We start from the raw sequence: 17,812 nt of genomic DNA, 5'->3' as shown, positions 1-17,812 counted from the left end.
TATATCTTTTTAGACTGATCGGACTTAGACTTTTCATAAAACTGAAGATTAAAAATCATAAAAACTCCCATAGACTTACATTGAAAAGCCTCTGCTCAACTGAACATTCCGTCAAACTCCAACTGTCAAAAATTCAAATCTAAACACACTGAAGCCCATTAAACTCATAGTCTATAGCTGTGTCTCATTTAGAAGGTTGCGCCCTCCGAAGGTCGCATTCGAAGGCTGCATACGTCATCGTGGTTGTCTCATTTCAGAAAAGCAAGTAGCACACTCCGAATGAGACCTTCGAATGCGACCTTTTTTCACAGGAATTCGAAGGATACATGAGGTGTATCCTTCGCTGCTACAAATAACCCACAATCCCTTGCGTCGCCATAAATAACCGTTGTTTATTTGAAAAAATGGCGGCGGCAGATCTACACACAAGCGATGCGGTGTTTAAATGTAAGTACTTTAAAGTTCTTCATTTTTTAAAAGTTGAATTACAAGTGTGGTAAACATGATTACAAGTGTTTAGTGATTTTTTTTTTAACAGTTTAACAGTACTTCCTAGCAGGGCGAGAAATAATTATTATTTAACCCTTGTATTACATTAAATAAAAACATTTTCTTTTCAAATTACTTTCCAGATTTAGAAATAATTTCCTTAAAATTTTTTCTTAAACAAGTGTGAGAGCGCAACGACGTTATGTGTTGGCATAGCAACGTGATACTTCCTGTTTCGTTTTCCGTCCGTCCTACGAAGGCCGTCTCGTTTAATCCCAGGGTGAAGGACACTCCATATACGCATCCTAGAGAGGATTCGAACTCCAGAGGATGCGACCTCCAGAGGACGTGGCCTTCTAAATGAGACACAGCTTATGTACTATGTACATATTGTATGTACTATTACTAACCCATTCAAACTCATCTATCATATCATATATATTCATCTATCTATCTATCTATCTATCTATCTATCTATCTATCTATCTATCTATCTATCTATCTATCTTCTGACTGTTTCTATCTATCTATCTATCTATCTATCTATCTATCTATCTATCTATCTATCTATCTATCTATCTATCTATCTATCTATCTATCTATCCTAACAACATGCTAATCATGCTAAAATCATGCTAGCAACATGGTAATCATGCTAAAATCATGCTAGCAACATGCTAGTCGCATGCTAGTCATGCTAGAGACATGCTAGCAACATGCTAATCATGCTAAAATCATGCTAGCAACATGCTAGTCGCATGTTAATCATGCTAAAATCATGCTAGCAACATGCTAATCATGCTAAAATCATGCTAGCAACATGCTAGTCGCATGCTAATCATGCTAAAATCATGCTAGCAACATGCTAATCATGCTAAAATCATGCTAGCAACATGCTAGTCGCATGCTAATCATGCTAAAATCATGCTAGCAACATGCTAGTCGCATGCTAATCATGCTAAAATCATGCTAGCAACATGCTAGTCGCATGCTAAAATCATGCTAGCAAAATGCTAGTCGCCTGCTAATCATGCTAAAATCATGCTAGCAACATGCTAATCATGCTAAAATCATGCTAGCAACATGCTAGTCGCATGCTAATCATGCTAAAATCATGCTAGCAACATGCTAATCATGCTAAAATCATGCTAGCAACATGCTAATCATGCTAAAATCATGCTAGCAACATGCTAGTCGCATGCTAATCATGCTAAAATCATGCTAGCAACATGCTAATCATGCTAAAATCATGCTAGCAACATGCTAAAATCATGCTAGCAACATGCTAGTCGCATGCTAATCATGCTAAAATCATGCTAGCAACATGCTAGTCATGCTAAAAATCATGCTAGCAACATGCTAGTCGCATGCTAATCATGCTAAAATCATGCTAGCAATATGCTAATCATGCTAAAATCATGCTAGCAACATGCTAATCATGCTAAAATCATGCTAGCAACATGCTAGTCGCATGCTAATCATGCTAAAATCATGCTAGCAACATGCTAATCATGCTAAAATCATGCTAGCAAAATGCTAGTCGCCTGCTAATCATGCTAAAATCATGCTAGCAACATGCTAATCATGCTAAAATCATGCTAGCAACATGCTAGTCGCATGCTAATCATGCTAAAATCATGCTAGCAACATGCTAATCATGCTAAAATCATGCTAGCAACATGCTAATCATGCTAAAATCATGCTAGCAACATGCTAGTCGCATGCTAATCATGCTAAAATCATGCTAGCAACATGCTAATCATGCTAAAATAATGCTAGCAACATGCTAGTCGCATGCTAATCATGTTAAAATCATGTTAGCAACATGCTAGTCGCATGCTAGAAACATGCTAATCATGTTAACATCATGCTAGCGACATGCTAGTAACTTGCTAATCATGCTAGCGACATGCTAGTAACTTGCTAATCATGCTAACGACATGGCTAGTCACTTGCTAATTATGCTAGCGACATGCTAGATACCTTGCTAATCATGCTAAGTACATGCTTGTCACATGATAGTCACTTGCTTGTAATGCTAACAATATGTTAATCACTGTCATTTTTATACTTCTTAAACTTAAATCTTTTTAAACTTTTTAAACTTTTCACATTTTCAAACTATCTATCTACCTATATATCTATCTAACTATCTATCTATCTTCTGACTGTCTATCTATCTATCTATCTATCTATCTATCTATCTATCTATCTCTCTATCTATCTATATATCTAAATAGCTATCTATCTATCTTCTGACTGTGTCTATCTATCTATCTATCTGTCTATCTGTCTATCTGTCTATCTATCTATCTATCTCAGACTGAAAACCATCAAACTTAAAACTTTTTAAACTTAAACTTTTCAATCTTTTCAAACTTTTCAAACTTTTCAAACTTTTTCAGACTTTCTGGTCAGGCTTTCTCAAGCCAACTTAAAGTTTGTCTTGACGAACTTTTTTATCTAGTTAAGTTGGCTTGAGAAAGCCAACTTACTGATATTCTATTTAAACTTAATATTATTATTATTCTTCTGAGACTAAAATTTTCAACTGCTACTCCTCCTAGAGCTTTAACTCTACAAACTCCAAACTCAGCCCAGCTCTTCAGACTGATCTGAAGTTAGTTGCTATATCTTTTTAGACTGATCGGACTTATACTTTTCATAAAACTGAAGATTAAAAATCATAAAAACTCCCATAGACTTGCATTGAAAAGCCTCTGCTCAACTGAACATTCCGTCAAACTCCAACTGTCAAAAATTCAAATCTAAACACACTGAAGCCCATTAAACTCAATTAGACTAACCTTCTATGTACTATTACTAACCCATTCAAACTCATTCAAACTCATCTATCTATCTATCTATCTATCTATCTATCTATCTATCTATCTATCTATCTATCTATCTATCTATCTATCTATCTATATTCAAACTCATCTATCTATCTATCTATATTCAAACTCATCTATCTATCTATCTATATTCAAACTCATCTATCTATCTATCTATCTATCTTCAAACTCATCTATCTATCTATATTAAAACTAATCTATCTATCAATCTATCTATCTATATTAAAACTAATCTATCTATCCATCTATCTATCTATCATCAAACTCATCTATCTATATTAAACCTAATCTGTCTATCTAAATCTATCTTTCTATCTATCTGTATTAAACTAATCTTTCTATCTATCTTATGGTTGTATCTATCTATCTTCTGACTGTATCTATCTATCCATCTATCTATCTATCTATATTAAAACTAATCTATCTATCTATCTATATTAAAACTAATCTATCTATCTATCCATCTATATTAAAACTAATCTATCTCTCTATCCATCTATATTAAAACTAATCTATCTATCTATCTATCTATCTATCTATCTATCTATCTATCTATCTATCTATCTATCTATCTATCTATCTATCTATCTATCTATCTGCAAACACTATCTTCAAACTCTATCTATCTACCTATCTATCTTCAAACTTTATCTATCTATCTATCTATATTCAAACTCTATCTATCTATCTATCTATCTATCTATCTATCTATCTTCAAACTCTATCTATCTATCTATCTCAGACTGAAAACCGTCAAACTTAAAACTTTTTAAACTTCTTAAACTTTTCAAACTTTTCAAACTTTTCAGACTTTCTGGTCAGGCTTTCTCAAGCCAACTTAAAGTTTGTCTTGACGAACTTTTTTATCTAGTTAAGTTGGCTTGAAAAAGCCAACTTACTGATCTACTATTTAATCTTATTATTATTAAGTTGGCTTGAGAGAGCCAACTTACTGATATTCTATTTAAACTTATTATTATTATTATTATTATTCTTCTGAGACTAAAATTTTCAACTGCTACTCCTCCTAGAGCTTTAACTCTACAGACTCCAAACTCAGCCCAGATCTTCAAACTGATCTGAAGTTAGTTGCTATATCTTTTTAGACTGATCGGACTTATACTTTTCATAAAACTGAAGATTAAAAATCATAAAAACTCCCATAGACTTGCATTGAAAAGCCTCTGCTCAACTGAACATTCCGTCAAACTCCAACTGTCAAAAAATTCAAATCTAAACACACTGAAGCCCATTAAACTCATAGTCTATGTACTATGTACATATTCTATGTACTATTACTAACCCATTCAAACTCATTCAAACTCATTCAAACTCATCTATCTATCTATCTATCTATCTATCTATCTATAATCTGTCTGTTTCTAATCTATCTATCTATCTATAATCTGTCTGTTTCTAAACTATCTATCTATCTATAATCTGTCTGTTTCTAATCTATCTATCTATCTATAATCTGTCTGTTTCTAATCTATCTATCTATAATCTGTCTGTTTCTAATCTATCTATCTATCTATCTATAATCTGTCTGTTTCTAATCTATCTATCTATCTATAATCTGACTGTTTCTAATCTATCTATCTATCTATCTATCTATCTATCTATCTATCTATCTATAATCTGTCTGTTTCTAATCTATTTATCTATCTATCTATAATCTGTCTGTTTCTAATCTATCTATCTATCTATCTATCTATCTATCTATCTATCTATCTATCTATAATCTGTCTGTTTCTAAACTATCTATCTATCTATCTATAATCTGTCTGTTTCTAATCTATCTATTTTATCTCTATCTATCTATAATCTGTCTGTTTCTAATCTATCTATTATATCTATCTATCTATCTATCTATAATCTGTCTGTTTCTAATCTATCTATCTATCTATCTATCTATCTATCTATCTATCTATCTATCTATCTATAATCTGACTGTTTCTAATCTATCTATCTATCTATCTATCTATGTATCTATCTATCTTCATAGCAACACTCTAGCAACTATCCAAACCAACCTAGAAACCACCCAGGGTATCCTAGCAACCACATAGCAACACCTTAGCAACCACTCGGGGTACCCTAGCAACCGCATAGCAACACCCTAGCAACCATCCCAGATACCCTAGCAACCGCATAGCAACACCTTAGCAACCACTCGGGGTACCCTAGCAACCGCATAGCAACACCCTAGCAACCATCCCAGATACCCTAGCAACCGCATAGAAACACCTTAGCAACCACTCAGGGTACCCTAGCAACCGCATAGCAACACCCTAGCAACCATCCCAGATACCCTAGCAACCGCATAGCAACACCTTAGCAACCACTCAGGGTACCCTAGCAACCGCTTAGCAACACCCTAGCAACCATCCCAGATACCCTAGCAACCGCATAGCAACACCTTAGCAACCACTCAGGGTACCCTAGCAACCGCATAGCAACACCCTAGCATCCATCCCAGATACCCTAGCAACCGCATAGCAACACCTTAGCAACCACTCAGGGTACCCTAGCAACCGCTTAGCAACACCTTAGCAACCACTCCTGGGGACCCTAGATCTATCTATCTATCTTCTGACTGTGTCTATCTATCTATCTATCTATCTATCTATCTATCTATCTATCTGATCTATCTCAGACTGAAAACCATCAAACTTAAAACTTTTTAAACTTCTTAAACTTTTCAAACTTTTCTAACTTTTTCAAACTTTCTGCACCGCCTTTCTCAAGCCAACTTAAAGTTTGTCTCGACGAACTTTTTTATCTAGTTATTATTATTATTCTTCTGAGCCAAATTTTAAACACTATCTCCTCCTAGAGCTTTCAAGCTAGAACCACCAAACTCGGGTCAGACCTTCAGACTGGTCTGACTCGGGTTGCTATATCTTTTCTAACTGATTCGGCTTATGGTTTTCGTAAACCAGACTACCAAAACCACCTTAAATCCCATAGACTTTCATTACGGGGGTACAAACTTTTGAAAAATAAGGCTTATAATATATTTAAGCTGTCTACTACCAGGGCAAACCTTAAAAACTCTCTACTGAGAATACAGCTAAAACCAGCCTAAGCTGATCAGTTGTTTTGGCTAGTCTCCCAAACTGGTTTTTAAGTGGTTTTGACCACTCTCACGCTGGTCTTAGCTGGGTTTTAGCTGGTTTTTACTGAATCCACTGTTTTTAGCTGGTTTTTGCCAGATTCGCATAGAAACATGCTAACAACATGCTAGTTACTCACTAATCAGACTAGAAACATACTTCTAACAAGTTTTAAAGTGGTTTTGGCCACTGTCACGCTGGCCTTAGCTGGTCTTAGCTGGTTTTAGGTGGTTTTCTTTACTGAATCAACTGGTTTTAGCTAGATTATCATAGAAACATGTTAATACCATGTTAGTAACTTGCTAATCAGACTAGAAACATACTTCTAACATGGTTTAAAGTGGTTTTGGCCACTGTCAAGCTGGCTTTAGCTGGTCTTAGCTGGTTTAAGGTGGTTTTCTTTAATGAATCAACTGGTTTTAGCTAGATTATCATAAAAACATATTAACAACATGTTAGTAATTTGCTAATCAGTCTAGAAACATACTTCTAACATGGTTTAAAGTGGTTTTGGCCACTGTCAAGCTGGCTTTAGCTGGTCTTAGCTGGTTTTAGGTGGTTTTCTTTACTGAATCAACTGGTTTTAGCTAGATTATCATAGAAACATGTTAACAACATGTTAGTAACTTGATAATCAGACTAGAAACATACTTCTAACATGGTTTAAAGTGGTTTTGGCCACTGTCAAGCTGGCTTTAGCTGGTCTTAGCTGGTTTTAGGTGGTTTTCTTTACTGAATCAACTGGTTTTAACTAGATTATCATAGAAACATGTTAATAACATGCAAGTAACTTGCTAATCAGACTAGAAACATACTTCTAACATGGTTTAAAGTGGTTTTGGCCACTGTCAAGCTGGTCTTAGCTGGTTTCTAACTGAATCAACTGGTTTTAGCTCGATTATCATAGAAACATGTTAACAACATGTTAGTAACTTGATAATCATGTCAAAAACATGCTTTTAACATGGTTTTAAAGTAGTTTTGGCCACTGTCACGCTGGTCTTAGCTGGTTTCTAACTGAATCAACTGGTTTTACCTGGATTAGCATAGAAACATGTAAGTCACTTGCTAGCCATGCTAGCCACATGCTAGTCACATGTTAATCATGCTAGCAACATGCTAGTTGTATACTAATCATGCTACAAACATGCTAATGACATGCTAGTCACTTGCTAATCATGTTAATAAAATGCTAGCAACATGAAAATCATGCTAGAGACATGCTAGCCACATGCTAATCATGCTACTAAAATGTTAACAACATGCTAATCATGCTACAAACATGCTACAAACATGCTAATCATGTTAGCAAAATGTTAGCGACATGCTAGCAACATGCTAATCATGCTACAAACATGCTAACAACATGCTAGAGACATGCTAGCCACATGCTAATCATGCTAGAAACATGTTAGCAGCATGCTAATCATGCTACAAACATGCTAGCAACATGCTAATCATGCTAGCAAAATGTTAGCGACATGCTAGCAACATGCTAATCATGCTAGAAACATGCTAACAACATGCTAGAGACATGCTAGCCACATGCTAATCATACTAGAAACATGTTAGAAACATGCTAATCATGCTACAAACATGCTAGCAACAAGCTAATTATGCTAGCAAAATGTTAGCGACATGCTAGCAAAATGCTAATCATGCTAGAAACATGCTAACAACATGCTAGCAACATGCTAATCATGCTAGAAAAATGCTAACAACATGCTAGAGACATGCTAGCCACATGCTAATCATGCTAGAAACATGTTAGCAACATGCTAATCATGCTAGCAACATGCTAGCAACATGCTAATCATGCTAGCAAAATGTTAGCGACATGCTAGCAACATGCTAATCATGCTAGAAACATGCTAGAGACATGCTAGCCACATGCTAATCATGCTAGAAACATGCTAACAACATGCTAATCATGCTAGAAACATGCTAGCAACATGCTAATCATGCTACAAACATGCTAGCAACATGCTAATCATGCTAGCAAAATGTTAGCGACATGCTAGCAACATGCTAATCATGCTAGAAACATGCTAACAACATGCTAGAGACATGCTAGCCACATGCTAATCATGCTAGAAACATGCTAGCAACAAGCTAATCATGCGAGCAAAATGTTAGTTACATGCTAACAACATGCTAATCATGCTACAAAAATGATAGCAACATGCTAGCAACATGCTAATCATGCTAGCAAAATGTTAGTTACATGCTAACAACATGCTAATCATGCTACAAAAATGCTAGCAACATGCTAGCAACATGCTAATCATACTAGTAACATGTTAGCAAAATGCTAATAATGCTACAAACATGCTAGCGACATGCTAGCAACATGCTAATCATGCTACAAACATATTAGTAACATGCTAATCATGCTAACAAAATGCAACCGAAATTTTAACAACGTGCTAATCATTCTACAAACATGCTAGTGGAATGCTAGCAACATGCTAATCATGCTAGAAACATGCTAGTCACATGCTAGAAACATGCTAGCAAAATGCTAATCATGCTAAAATCATGCTCTCAACATGCTAGAAACATGTTAAAAACTTTGCTAATCATGCTAACGACATGGTAGTCACTTGCTTATAATGCTAGTAATATGTTAATCACTTTCTTTTTTAAACTTCTTAACTTTTCAAACTTTTACATTTTTAAAACTTTTTAAGCTTTTCAAACTTTCTACATTTTTCTAACTTTCTGGCCAGGCTTTTTCAAGCCAACTTAAAGTTTGAAAACAAACTTTACTATCTAGTTATTATTATTATTCTTCTGAGCCAAATTTTAAACACTATCTCCTCCTAGAGCTTTCAAGCTAGAACCACCAAACTCGGGTCAGACCTTCAGACTGGTCTGACTCGGGTTGCTATATCTTTTCTAACTGATTCGGCTTATGGTTTTCGTAAACCAGACTACCAAAACCACCTTAAATCCCATAGACTTTCATTGCGGGGGTACAAACTTTTGAAAAATAAGGCTTATAATATATTTAAGCTGTCTACTACCAGGGCAAACCTTAAAAACTCTCTACTGAGAATACAGCTAAAACCAGCCTAAGCTGATCAGTTGTTTTGGCTAGTCTCCCAAACTGGTTTTTAAGTGGTTTTGACCACTCTCACGCTGGTCTAAGCTGGGTTTTAGCTGGTTTTTACTGAATCCACTGTTTTTAGCTGGTTTTTGCCAGATTCGCATAGAAACATGCTAACAACATGCTAGTTACTCACTAATCACACTAGAAACATACTTCTAACAAGTTTTAAAGTGGTTTTGGCCACTGTCACGCTGGCCTTAGCTGGTCTTAGCTGGTTTTAGGTGGTTTACTTTACTGAATCAACTGGTTTTAGCTAGATTATCATAGAAACATGTTAATACCATGTTAGTAACTTGCTAATCAGACTAGAAACATACTTCTAACATGGTTTAAAGTGGTTTTGGCCACTGTCAAGCTGGCTTTAGCTGGTCTTAGCTGGTTTAAGGTGGTTTTCTTTAATGAATCAACTGGTTTTAGCTAGATTATCATAAAAACATATTAACAACATGTTAGTAATTTGCTAATCAGTCTAGAAACATACTTCTAACATGGTTTAAAGTGGTTTTGGCCACTGTCAAGCTGGCTTTAGCTGGTCTTAGCTGGTTTTAGGTGGTTTTCTTTAATGAATCAACTGGTTTTAGCTAGATTATCATAAAAACATATTAACAACATGTTAGTAATTTGCTAATCAGTCTAGAAACATACTTCTAACATGGTTTAAAGTGGTTTTGGCCACTGTCAAGCTGGCTTTAGCTGGTCTTAGCTGGTTTTAGGTGGTTTTCTTTACTGAATCAACTGGTTTTAGCTAGATTATCATAGAAACATGTTAACAACATGTTAGTAACTTGATAATCAGACTAGAAACATACTTCTAACATGGTTTAAAGTGGTTTTGGCCACTGTCACGCTGGTCTTAGCTGGTTTCTAACTGAATCAACTGGTTTTACCTGGATTAGCATAGAAACATGTTAGTCACTTGCTAGCCATGCTAGCCACATGCTAGTCACATGTTAATCATGCTAGCAACATGCTAGTTGTATACTAATCATTCTAAAAAAATGCTAGAGACATACTAGCAACATGCTAATCATGCTACAAACATGCTAACGACATGCTAGTCACTTGCTAATCATGTTAATAAAATGTTAGCAACATGAAAATAATGCTAGAGACATGCTAGCCACATGCTAATCATGCTACTAAAATGTTAACAACATGCTAATCATGCTACAAACATGCTAGCAACATGCTAATCATGCTAGCAAAATGTTAGCGACATGCTAGCAACATGCTAATCATGCTAGAAACATGCTAACAACATGCTAGAGACATGCTAGCCACATGCTAATCATGCTAGAAACATGTTAGAAACATGCTAATCATGCTACAAACATGCTAGCAACATGCTAATCATGCTAGCAAAATGTTAGCGACATGCTAGCAACATGCTAATCATGATAGAAAAATGCTAACAACATGCTAGAGACATGCTAATCATGCTAGAAACATGCTAGCAACATGCTAATCATGCTAGAAACATGCTAATCATGCTAGCAAAATGTTAGTTACATGCTAACAACATGCTAATCATGCTAGAAACATGCTAACAACATGCTAGAGACATGCTAGCCACATGCTAATCATGCTAGAGACATGCTAGCCACATGCTAATCATGCTAGAAACATGCTAGCAACATGCTAATCATGCTAGAAACATGCAAATCATGCTAGCAAAATGTTAGTTACATGCTAACAACATGCTAATCATGCTACAAAAACGCTAGCAACATGCTAGCAACATGCTAATCATACTAGAAACATGTTAGCGACATGCTAGCAACATGCTAATCATGCTAGAAAAATGCTAACAACATGCTAGAGACATGCTAGCCACATGCTAATCATGCTAGAAACATGCTAGCAACATGCTAATCATGCTAGAAACATGCTAGCAACATGATAATCATGCTAGCAAAATGTTAGTTACATGCTAACAACATGCTAATCATGCTACAAAAATGCTAACAACATGCTAATCATACTAGAAACATGTTAGCAAAATGCTAATAATGCTACAAACATGCTAGCGACATGCTAATCATGCCACAAATATATTAGCAACATGCTAATCATGCTAACAAAATACTAGCGAAATGTTAACAACATGCTAATCATTCTACAAACATGCTAGTGGAATGCTAGCAACATGCTAATCATGCTAGCAAAATGCTAGCAAAATGCTAATCATGCTACAAACATGCTAGCAACATGCTAATCATGCTCGAAACATGTTAACAACATGCTAGCAACATGCTAATCATGCTAGCAAAATGTTAGCGACATGCTAGCAACATGCTAATCATGCTAGAAACATGCTAGTCACATGCTAGCAAAATGCTAATCATGCTAAAATCATGCTCTCAACATGCTAGAAACATGTTAACAACTTTGCTAATCATGCTAACGACATGGTAGTCACTTGCTTATAATGCTAGTAATATGTTAATCACTTTCTTTTTTAAACTTCTTAACTTTTCAAACTTTTAAATTTTTAAAACTTTTTAAGCTTTTCAAACTTTCTACATTTTTCTAACTTTCTGGCCAGGCTTTTTCAAGCCAACTTAAAGTTTGAAAACAAACTTTACTATCTAGTTACAACTTGTACTACTACATCCTGATCACAGCAGCACTCTGTGCCAGCACTACACACATAGCTCACTCACTGTCCATAAGAGAAGGTTACTTCATGGCAGAAATTAAAACAGCTATAGTTCTACTGGAACTAGAATCTCCAAAGTGTAGCAAAGAGTGTCTCAATAATTCTAATGGAGTCGTCAAGTCCTGGTTCACTGCACTGCCTTGAGTGCATATTTGATTTCTGTGATACGCAGGGCATTAGATGCCACAGCAGCATTTCAGAACATGGAAAGCATCTTTGCCAAGATCCAAAGCAGCTTAGAGAAATCGATCAGGGATAAAAATGCATTAACCCTCCATTAATTCTGTTGTACTGAAAACCTACAAGCACATACTGGAAGTTTCACAAGCTCAATTTTTACCATTATGTAAAAGGAGAAAGTGAAGTTTCTGAAATAACTAAAATATTTATTTCTAATCCTGACATTAAAGTGGTTTCATTAACATACCATTTTATTTTTTCCCCAAATTCCACTTGCATGTTAGTATTTGTACATTGTTTAAAGCTCATATTAGGGCTGTCACGTTTGAGAAAAATCTAATTCGAACGGATATCGAATATCAATGTATTCAAATATATTAGAATATCAGAACAGGCACAAACAATAACGTGACAACTTAAACAGCAGCAGGAGTAAGGCATAGGTTATAGCCTAGCCCAATTCATTTCTAAATATTGTTTGCAAGAAACACAAGTCTATCAACTTGATCTGGATTAAGTGCGGCTCTCTTTTTATTTACAATGTTCCCTGCGGTGGAGAACACGTTCCCCCCACGTTCACATATAGCATCTTTTGCGCGCTAAAGTTCGTTATTTCCAATGTAGGCGCATGGTATTTATCCTTTGCTGAGTACTGGATCATACTTTGTAACTGATTTTTTACCTAATGGGCATCCAAAATCAAGGTGACATTGTTTCTTCAGTTGAACACAAACCAAGATTTTTAACACAAACTGTTGCAGTCTATCAGTTTCATAATGGAAGTGGATGAGAATCACGGCTAAAACATACAATAAATCTTGCTTTATGGCAGACCATCGACTTATAAGTGCATTACTGCCACTCCTAATGGAGATTGTAAATAGAGTTCCAATGGTCCATTTGAGAGATAGGTGGCAGTAATGCACTTAAAAGTCTGCGATCTGCAGTAAAGCAAGAAGCCTCCTCACGTGCCTGCTTGACAATGCGCTCAGGAGAGTTCTAACGCCTGTTTCAAACATACTCTGTCTGCAGTGCGCGTGTGTTGCGAGATTTTTTTTACACACCCATGTTAACGGAATAGAGCGTTCACACTGCACACGTTTGTGGTCCAGAAGCGGTGTGTCTGCAGCAGCTCAGAGATCTGTTTTTGCTGTGCTGCACGTGCTGAATTAAAGTAACAGTACTTTTTTTGCGGTAAAAATTTACATGGATTGATACAGAAATTTTGTAATTTCGCAATAAATACATATAATTGAAGTTTTTTCCCTAGGTTTGAATCAAAGAAAAGTGCACTTTTAGATAAACAAGTCAACTTATGCACTTGTGTCTTTTGGAGGTAGAAAAACAAAGTTCTCTGAGAACCGCTGTAATAACGATTAAATCTATTCAACACAAGAGCCTACTGTTTCTGACAGTGGTAAGTTTTCACTTAAAATATTTGGAATAACCTACCACAGGAAAGCTATATTCTGTGTTCAGATTTGTTTCCACTTGCTTGAGGAACTGAAGCTACGGTGGCCGAAACGGTAAAGATGTCGTCGGTAAAGACAGCAGAGAGCAATGAGAATTCTTTAAAAAGGTAAATTAAGGAATTATATTTTCTTAATTATTCAATAAATCAATGTTATTGCAAATGTTAATGTACTTGTTCATCACAGTATTATTCGCAAGAACAACAAAGTGACAAAAGGCTCTCCATAGAGCAGTTTGACCGTTTAGTGCTACTGTACAAACATTAGGGCGACTTCCATGTAAGGAGACCTACGGTGTATGTAGATAGAAATTGCTCAATCTAAGGTAATAACAACATAATGGTTCACTAAGCAAGGTCTTTATACACCTCTGAAAACATAGTTTTGTATATTATATTGCATTTCTGTAAATAGATCATTGCAAATATTACAAATTGCAACTATCTGCATAAAAGGCCATAAAACTGAACTTACATATGGATACTGCATGTATACTCTCACACTTTATTTGCTTCTATTTTAGAACTACCATATTTTCCGGACTATAAGTCGCACTTTTTTTTCATAGTTCTGATTTATAGTCAGGTGCGACTTATTTATCAAAATTAAATTGAAACGAACCAAGACAAATGAACTAAGACAAATGAACCATGAACCATGTTAGTCACACACCGGGCAAAAGCACTGTGCAGACAACTCAAGTATCACACACACCCCGGAGACGTCACGTTTACATATGACAGAAGAAAATTCTTTGTGGCCATTTCCAGGTTTCTTTCTGAATGGTTTGTCAGTTTTGGACTGATACAGTGAGACTCATTCTGCATCCTGCTGATTCATCAATACCACTGCCAAACTGGAGAAAACAATCATCACAGCCAAATCTACCTCTGACCGGCAGCAACCATTCCTCATAATAAACTCCTGCTCAAAGTCAAGTCAAACAGAACGTCAAGCTCTGTATGAGGATACTGAAATGGGTTTCATAATAACTGCACAGACAAAATTAACAGTGATCTAGACCAAACATTACTCACTTGAACATGTGCAGCACAAACAGTGAAGCCATGCATACTATTAGATATAGCTTAATCCCTTCACTACATGCAATACTTACACTTTTTTTTAATTTTGGAGAAGATTAAATATATAGGAACAATTATTTGGGGATTTAATGGCATTCATTAAACACATTAGGAGGAGCACAAACAGAAATGTTCCCGACAGGTGCTGCTGACCTCCATGTGGTAACAATCTTCTGGAGGGCACTGTCACAATTTAACAGCTGCCATGGTGCAGCAACTGTCAGACATGAACTTACTACAGCGAAATCTGACAGAAGTCAAAGCCAAAAGGCTTTTTGCCTTTAAGTATAAGGGCATTAAATACAAAACGAAACTTAAGACTTTCAGTAGCACTTTACAAGTATTTTAGTCTCCTCATGGGTCTTTCAAAGGTGAAGCTGTAGATGATTGATGGCTCCTTTAAAGAGCCTGCACTCTGACACACGTCCCTTCCCCCTGTAACAGAGACATAAACCCCCTTGACGCTGTACCAAGTGCTCGTAAACTCACAACAACAACTGCACTCTAGACCCTTCAGTCGAACACTTCTGAAATCTCTTAGTATTATTTATGTAAATACACACAAACATGAGAACGGAGTCTGTTGGAATTGCCAGCCCGCAGCTGCAGATAATGAAGATGTTGCCATGCAAGACAAAAATCCAACTGCAAAGAACAGCCCACTGTAGCAGCATCGACACAAGAGTGTGTGTGCACTGACAAGTAACCAAGGAAACATTTTGTCTTCAAGTCTGAGCACTAAACACTTCAGTTCATTTCATGCAATTTTGCTTCATGTAGCTCTCTAATAACACAACATAAATTGACAAATGTAGGTGCAAAATCCTAAATGACATAGGACCTCCACTAGGGGTGAAACTGTACACAAACAAGGCATTTTGGTACATACCTCGGTTTTGACGTCACAGTTCGGTATGTTTTCAGTGCAGCAGATGGAAAAACAAATTTTTTTTTTTTTTTTTTATTAAATCGTAGTTTACTTAAATTGCTTTTTATTTAAATAAATTCAATTATAATTAATTTTCTTATGGATAAAAATCTACCTCCGCTTATGTTTTAAACTACAGGGAGCCCTTTAACATTATATGAACAGAGCCCAAACTTAAATTTTATTACTATTTATTTTTTAAATAGAATAACCAAACACACAACTTAATTTAAATTGCACAGTGCAGTTAAGAAATTAACTTCCAACTTATTAAATTTATATTTGTTGTTGAAATATAATCTTTTAAACAGCGGCTGTCATAACTGGCTTCTATTGCTGGGCAACGAATACATTTTTTAATCGCAATTAATCAGATGATTGTCTAATCCCATTGTTATACACAAAACCAATAAATGTATTCAAAAGTAGTGTATTGTGCACTTTTTTCATTTAAAAGTACTGCTGAACAAAAGTGCAATAAAAAAATTTTTGCAAACACTTTAAACAAATTTTTTACAGCAGTATTCCTTCTACATAGTAGCAGTTAAAATATTTTTTGTAAATCTTAATTTGTAACAATGTAATTAAATTAAATATAAAACAAGCTTTTTGCCACTGCCAGGACATTAACGTTTTTATAGAAACTATTTTATCGTTTTTTTTATAGAAAAACAAGTTATGCTCAGACTCCAGAGCCTCGATCATAACATTATAACAGTCACCTTCCTATTAGAGACCTGCATGATCACGGCCCCCCAACGCAACAGTGCGGCGCGGGACAACACTCGATGGGCGGGCAGAGACTCGTGTGTGCTGGATGCGAGAGAATATTTGCCTACTGTGAGCTCACCCTAATCTTAACCCCCAAAGCCCGGTTCGTTTGACAAGTGTGATCGCTCCGTTTAGCAGTCCCTGGCTCGGTTGGAAGAGGTGGGCCAGAGCATGTTTCAGTTATAGATCAGTGAGTGTGAGCGCTAACTGCGCTGGAGTACAGATCTTCTGCTACGTGCTGCATGACTGCATGAATATTTTTCTGCAGCAAAAGCCATAGCTGTGTACAGCAATATATTGTGAGAGGGCCGCATGTTACTGCATCTCATACTACTCACGACAATAAACCACAAGTTAACAATGCACTCCACTGTGATGAGCAAGAGCACTTCTCTGCTGTATTCTCGCACTACCGGAAACTTCCTATTTCCCATTTATGAAGTTGTGATTATGAGCTCGTTGCATTCTTTTCTGTAAAAAATAACAGTGGACAGCGGTTTGTGAATGTTGATGCTTAGCCTGAATAATTTGATCGGGATCATCCCCTCCTGTGACCCATGATTCGTCTGTATGTATATTCAGAGCCAGTGAGCAACGGACTTTCATAATAAAATGTAAAAAAACACCTGTGTTACTGTGTGATAAAATAATTATCACGTTAATCAATTAACCCAGCCCTACTTGTTTCATAACAGATTTATTTAAACATTAAATAATTGAGACAGCACTAACGGTTAAAATAAAAATTAAATGATTAAAATATAGTCTATTGTTCTGTGAAATGCTCTTCTCTGCACTTCATTTCTCTGTAGCAAACTAGCGCGCTGTGGACACTGATGACTTTCCTGAGGTAAATGAAATGCTAAATGTCATTATGTTTACAAGCTATTTAATTGACGTGTTTCTGCTGTTGAAACGGTGAGGCACGAGAAGTTAATTCATATTCAATTTTGCATTAAAACTAGAAAACTAGCATTTATACAGTGATCTGTCACACCACATCGTGTCAACGGCATTTCTATTGTTTAAATTTCCTGAAAAAAAACGACATAAAAAAAAGACTTTATTTCTCATCCAATTAAACAATATATAAAAGAGGAAGTTTCCAATTAAGTTCTGCTCATGCAGTGGTTAAACTAACGCTG

This window comes from Carassius auratus, chromosome 32 (genome assembly GCF_003368295.1).
Source record: "Carassius auratus strain Wakin chromosome 32, ASM336829v1, whole genome shotgun sequence".
In the NCBI taxonomy this organism is placed as follows: domain Eukaryota; kingdom Metazoa; phylum Chordata; class Actinopteri; order Cypriniformes; family Cyprinidae; genus Carassius; species Carassius auratus.
This window is presented reverse-complemented; position numbering follows the sequence as displayed.